At 38.8% G+C, this 6,900-nt stretch overlaps 1 pseudogene; it reads right to left on the minus strand.

The window, feature by feature from the left end:
- Window positions 1-1,482: 1,482 nt before the first annotated feature.
- LOC117241462 lies at window positions 1,483-3,592 on the minus strand (annotated as a pseudogene).
- Window positions 3,593-6,900: the final 3,308 nt, after the last annotated feature.

Genomic DNA, 6,900 nt, shown 5'->3' on the forward strand with positions numbered 1-6,900 from the left:
CAATAACAATATAACAATAATATAAGATATAATAAAATATAAAACTCATTGTATTTATTTACTTCAATTATTTGAAATAAAGAACAGCTTTATTTTCATATAAGACTTTAAGACTTTTTTAAAAATAATTACTAAGATAAGAAAACATAAAAAACATATTTTTGATAAAATACACTCACATATATATGTCGGGTTATCATTAGGATTTAAGGCGCGTAATGATCCTTCGTTTGAATTAGCCATTGTTTTACGAAACAGAGAATATATTTACGCGAATAAACAAGATTTTACAAAATATTATGAATAATGAGTTTAATAAATAATAAGATTAACAAACGATAAGTTTAACTAATAATTAGATTAAAGATTAATAAGTTTAACGAACAATAAGAGGAACGAATAATTAGCCATTGTTTTACGAAACAGAGATTATATTTACGCGAATATACAAGATTTTGCAAAATATTATGAATATTGAGTTTAATGAATGATAAGATTAACAAATGATAAGTTTAACTAATGATTAGATTAAAGAATAATAAGTTTAACGAATAATAAGAGTAACGAATAATATGTTTTACGAATAATAAATTTAACGAATAATGAATTTAATTAACGCTATTAACAATGTTCCTGGGTTCAAACGAATCCACGGTCAACGGGATAACTTTTTACTATGCGTAGAATAATTTTAAACACAAAAAAATACGATTGCTAAGACACTCGGTAAATTGCTCGATGTATCACTTTCCAAGGCGATCACACGAATGAATATCTGATGAAAATCTTTTTCGCTATACGACTGCATTTGTTTGTTATATGCTCGCTGGAAACATCGAGAAGGTTCCAATCGTTGTTGCTAGGCAATTTCTGTCAAAAGTTTGTTGTATACTCTTTGGAAACATCGAGAAAGATTCAAACGCCGTTGCTAGGCAGTTTCTGTCTGGAGATTGATTCCTAATACAACGTGTGTCCCATTATATCGACATCTCTAAAGTACAATTCTATGTGATTTCTAGGGAGAACAATACAACCGATCCACACCTTCGTCAGGCAAAACGTTTATCCCGTGACCGTGGCTACGTTCGGCGACCAGTTGTCATCTCGAACCCACTTTCGCTTTCACAAATATCAAACAATTACAAATGACAATTGCTTAATTACAGTTATGATAAAATCTAGGCTAAAGCATTAGAAGGCTTCCTCAAAATTGCAAAGGGAAGGCTCCGGTTTTCCTTTCATCTCCGACATATATAATACAAGGATATAATACAACCGAACATTTTAAACTTAGCCTATAGCGCGTGCGCGCACACACGCGCACACACATGACACACATGACACACATGCGCGCACACACATGCACACACATGCGAATGATTTCTCGAACGATAATGCATTTATTTATATTTTTCAATATCTGTCCTTACGATTGCGTATTTATTTGTTCCACGTATCATATTTATCTATTTGCATAACTGTAGGTGACATTTTTTTTAACAATTTTGCTAATATTTCATAACTTTTTAATTCATATTTCAAAGTGGTAACAGGTGTTTCTTTCTTTTCAAGTCTCCTCCATATCGGGCTTATTTCTAGTAGCCACGCTTGCTTACAAAGCAATTTTATATCTGCACAAGAATATCTTTCAGTACATTTTACTATGTGGTTTACAATATCTGTATTTTCTAATAAGTGGTTGCTAACGTATAATTTGAATATACCAAGTCGAGCAACTTCATTGGGTTATGATACGTATATTTGCTTTTCGAGACGCCTGAGTAAAGCTGCATCAATGCCCCTAATAACATATTTACAATAAATATTATCGTTCTATTATACTAATAATAATGAAGGAATACTTCAAACAACACAATAACATATTTGGAATTTGGAGAAATATTACGATATTTTCTACTTAGAAAACATTGAAATAACGTGATATACGTACCAAGGGGAATTAGTTGTAGCTAGAAGAACTACATTAGAATTCTCATTAGACACTAATCCATCCAATCTAGAAAGAAGTTCTGATCTGAATCTCTTTGCAGGTTCAGACAATATACAGTCTCCTTTATTTGTGGCGATCCAGTCAATCTCGTCGATAAAAATAATTGTAGGCGAATGACTATAGGCAAGTTCAAATAAAACCTGTTCAGTTTAACAAATGTATTATTCATTAAATATTATATTCGAAATTCCTTAAATTCATTGCCTCATCACGAATATGATATCATTTCGTTTTCCAAACAACTATTCTATTTATATATAAATGACGAAAAATAAAATCAAATCTTTTTATACCTAGAATCTCTCCTTCATAGACAAAGGAACAAAGAGACTTACATAGACAAAGCAACTTACACGTATATACTTCTCGGAATCGCCTCTCCATTTGCTGACCAATGAGCTGGCAGTTATGTTAAAAAAGGTGCAATGGCATTCTGTCGCGACTGCCTTCGCTAACTTCGTTTTCCCTGTTTTGTATATTTCTTGTAAACACGTACAGAAATGAAAAGAATACGAGTATCTTACCTGTACCAGGTGGGCCGTACAGCAAAATACCTTTCCAGGGGGAAAACGGGCCATCAAAAAAGATAGGATACTTAAGGGGATACACAACGGCCTCCTTAACAGCGGTTTTACATTCCTCTAGGCCTATAACGTCATCCCAATGTACATTTAATTTGCTTACTATGATCTCCTGTGATGATACAAAGATAAAATGGCGTCTTCTCTATATTAAGTAAGTGTTACGTAATTTGATATTTGAAGCGTTACTGAAATCACGTCATCGTCGATATACGTTGGACGGTTTATCGACGGGAATTTTATCGTTTAAAAGCTTTACGATATGTATATTAATCGAAAATAACTTACGCATGAGATGTCCTCAGCCTCGTAATTCCGGATTATCTGAATAAAGCTTTTCAATGCATTTCAATATCTTCGATTGCATGGATTGTTCCATTGGGACGTTAAATAGCTCTTCTGATGAACGTCCATCACTCTCATTGGGGAATATTGACGTCACTGTCATTGCGAGATTAATATGATTCGTATTGTCATCAGTTATCTTCTGCTGTAGATTCGTCTCTTTCACAGGCTCACTTCTCGCTTGTTTACTAACAGATTGGGCTTTTGTCTCAATACTTCTACAAACATTGGATCATATTGTAATACGATACGTTGAATACGTTGAATACCGTTTAATATCGTTAAATAATTTAAATTCTTACGTTTTGCTTGCATTTGTCACTTCCCTCGTCATTTCCCTTTCAGTTATTTTCTTACACAATATGGGATATTTTTGAAATTTCATCTTGTAATAATTTTCATACTCTGCAACGATAATTTCCAAATCGATGTTGTCGCAAACCCGATGTTCGGGAGATAGACGAGCTTCCCGGAATAATACATCGCTAACGTCTATATACATAAAAAAATGTAGTTTTTAATTAATTATAGTTTTTAACTAATTAAAAATATTTTTCGCAATGACTGAACACTATAAGATAACCATCAAACAACTGTTTTATCTCTAGGTAAGACAGGCAAAAGAATGTATTTACTATATAAATCCTCGAAGATAATTTCTTGTCTTTTGCTTTTTAATTTCCAATTTTTAGATGGATAAGAATAATTTGAATTTATACTTCATATATTTGTTTATAACTAGTTAATCTACATTATCGATTGAGTTATTCTTAACTACTGAATTACCGATGTCGAATTTTCAAATTTGGTTTCGCCTTCTCTTTCCATGATGTCCACTGATTTCTATTTCGATTGGTCACTGACACTATTCAAAAGAATTGGAACTAGGAATATATTTTAATTATAATATACTCACCCATTGTGTTCCAAATAATCACATACAAGGTATAATATGTTCCGATGACGTTCCGAAATACGACTCTCCTCCTAATATAATTATTTTTTAATTACAATAATATAAGGTTTTTCATGGAATTTTTTGTTACATTTGCGAATTCAACGAGTTACACATGATTTTTCATGAAACACGAACGTTAAAAATATTTGATACAGCCTAATTATAAAAATTGTTAGAAGCAAAAGTCATAGATACTATGTGCGAGTATCGCATGAAACGAACAGCTATTAAGAGAACTGCAGCAATATTACAAATCAAATAACAAAACACACTCGTCTGTGACGTGGAAATTCTAAAATCTAAAATCTAGAATATTCCTTACCTTTTTTCGCAGATTATAAAATATCTTATTCATACTACCTTGCATCGATAAATCACCGTTCATAGTGATACTTTCAAATCGCCTATCGTTTCTCAATGGATACGAGAATTTCCGTTTATTACTTTAAAAACAACCCGTCCATTACGTTTCTCTTAAAAAATTCTTTTAACTCCGTTGAAAACCGAGCATCAAACAAGAGACAAACGATTTGTTGTCGTGGAAATGTTTGGTTCACACATAAGCAACGCACAAATATAATGATAGAATAGCTGAGTGTGTGTACTGTATAGTAAGATGGATGCAACATGGAAATAGAAAGAGAACACCATGTATAGATACTTCCTGTCCTTGTTTAATCAGCATGCACACTAGTGGACACTGACGCTGCTCGTATACCGCTGTTACATATTTCCTGTACAAGTGCGCGTCATTAGACAAGGACGGAACATCCTCTCTCTACTTCTCTATCGCGTTTTTAGTTCGCTCACGCGCTCTGTACTTATATTTATTACATTTCCACCATAAGCAGCGGCCGTGCAGTGACTTACAAAAGTTCCGAACGGTTCCATCCTGGGCGGACGGTTAATTGCGTTCGGTACTTCGAGGCAGGAAGGTGAGTACAGAATCGCTCCTCTTAGTACTCTTATTAGAAGTGTTATCATCGAATATAAGTTTTTTCAATAAATTCTTATCGTTTTACAATCTTTCTAGAATACAATGACGTCAGCAATCGATCATTTTCGCGAATTTATTGTAAATTAATTGGGGGAATATCTGGAGTTCTTTATCGGTTTCGACTGTAAAATCAGCAACTATTCGAATTTTTCATTCATAATTGTGACATTTTCGACTCTTCCGTTGCCAAGACCCTCTTGAGAGATTTTTGGCACGTTCCATCACCCTTGTTAAACGAGTGCACATTGGTGGATATATTGATTTTAAAAACCAATACGTGTACGAGATTTATTATCTCACTGGGACAAAGAAATCCGTTTTATTCGCGAATTTTCCGTGTTTCTTCTTAATTTTCGTGAGTGTCTGGCGCGGAGCATTATTTGAATGAACTTTTCATCGTTCAGATTATATTTCGTTTAAAAAGATTGAAATTGATGTCGAGAAGAAATGAAACAAGGTGCTCGGGCATTCTTTCGTTTCCCGGGGAAAGAGAAATATGAAAAAAACGGTCGTTCTTCCTTCTGCCATTTTCGTCCATTACCAAAATGGCATGACCCAAGTGTCCCGGGCCCTGAATCAATCAAGCGAATTTTGAATAATTTTTGAATAATATCCAGTTAATAATTTGTGAAACAAATTAATTTCATTTTATTGTTGGAAACAAATTAGTTGGATTTTTCTTTCTTTAGCAGTTTTTGCCAGAGTTGACCTGACGTGCTACTTCAGTTTCCATCTTCGCTTCTCGAAACTTCCAACGTCCTTGGTGTTGGAGTCTCCTTGCCCGTGGACGCCGACGCGTGAGACACCGTCCAGTATCCCCTAATGATTCTGATGGCGGTCACTCTGTGCAGCCTTCTTAGGAGCAGGATGCTGCGACGGCTTGCCATCAGGTCGTCCGCCCATACTGGGGCCCCGTACATCACTCGTGACCGAACGACGCCCTCGTAGAGTCGGCGCACCGCGTCTCCGGTCCCGCCGATGTTCGGTAGTAGGCCGCACAGGGCATTGGCAGCCGCTGACACCTTCGGGATCAGTGAGTCGAAGTGCGGCTCGAACGTCCACTGGCTGTCGATGGTGAGTCCCAGATACTTCATCTGTGACCCCATCCGGACGGTTTTACCTGCCATGTCTATGCATAGGCCGGGCGGTGGTGTCCCTCGCCTCTTCCTGTCAAAGAACCAGATGGCCTCCGACTTCGCAGGGGAGACTCTCAGGCCCAGTTCGTTCACGGCACGGATCGCACAGGCCGTTGGATTCCGCCAATGCGCAGCGTCTCGTGCCAGCCACGACCCTCGACCAGGATTAGGGTGTCGTCCGCATAGCATACTATGGCCGCGCCTGGGGGTAGTGGGCATCGTAGTACCTCGTCGTACGCAACGTTCCATAGCATGGGGCCCAGCACCGAGCCCTGCGGGACGCCACGCTCGACGGATCGCTTTTCCTCTCCTTCCTTACTGGCGTAACACACCCACCTGTCGTCGAGGTAGGCCCGGATCAATCGGACGAGGTAGTTGGGAACCTCGAAGTGCTCCAGGGCCGTCACTATCCTGTCCCATGGCATGGTGTTGAACGCGTTGACGATGTCCAGGGAAATCACCAGCGCCACGCCTTTCCGGGAGACCATGTCCTCCGCAATCGCTCGTACGCGTCTGACCGCGTCAATCGTCGAGCGCCCCTTCCGGAAGCCGTACTGGCTTTCGTGCAAACCTGGCACTTGGCCCGCTATGTGTCGTTCCAAGCGGGCGGCGACTACCCTCTCGAGTAGTTTGCCGACCTCGTCCAGTAGGCATATCGGCCGGTACGCTGACGGCGAGGTCGTCGGTCGGCCCTCCTTATGGAGCAGGACCAGCCTCGCTGTCCGCCACGCCCGGGGGTAGACTCCCTCCCTCAGGCATCTTGTGAAGAGGTGCCGAAGTCTGGGGGCCATGACCCCCATCACTTCCCCCCAGATCCGGCCAGGGATTCCGTCCGGGCCCGGTGCCACGTTGCGGGCGGTCATTCTTCTGGT

Source organism: Bombus vosnesenskii, unplaced genomic scaffold (assembly GCF_011952255.1).
Source record: "Bombus vosnesenskii isolate JDL3184/JDL3185 unplaced genomic scaffold, Bvos_JDL3184-5_v1.1 scf7180000015947, whole genome shotgun sequence".
In the NCBI taxonomy this organism is placed as follows: domain Eukaryota; kingdom Metazoa; phylum Arthropoda; class Insecta; order Hymenoptera; family Apidae; genus Bombus; species Bombus vosnesenskii.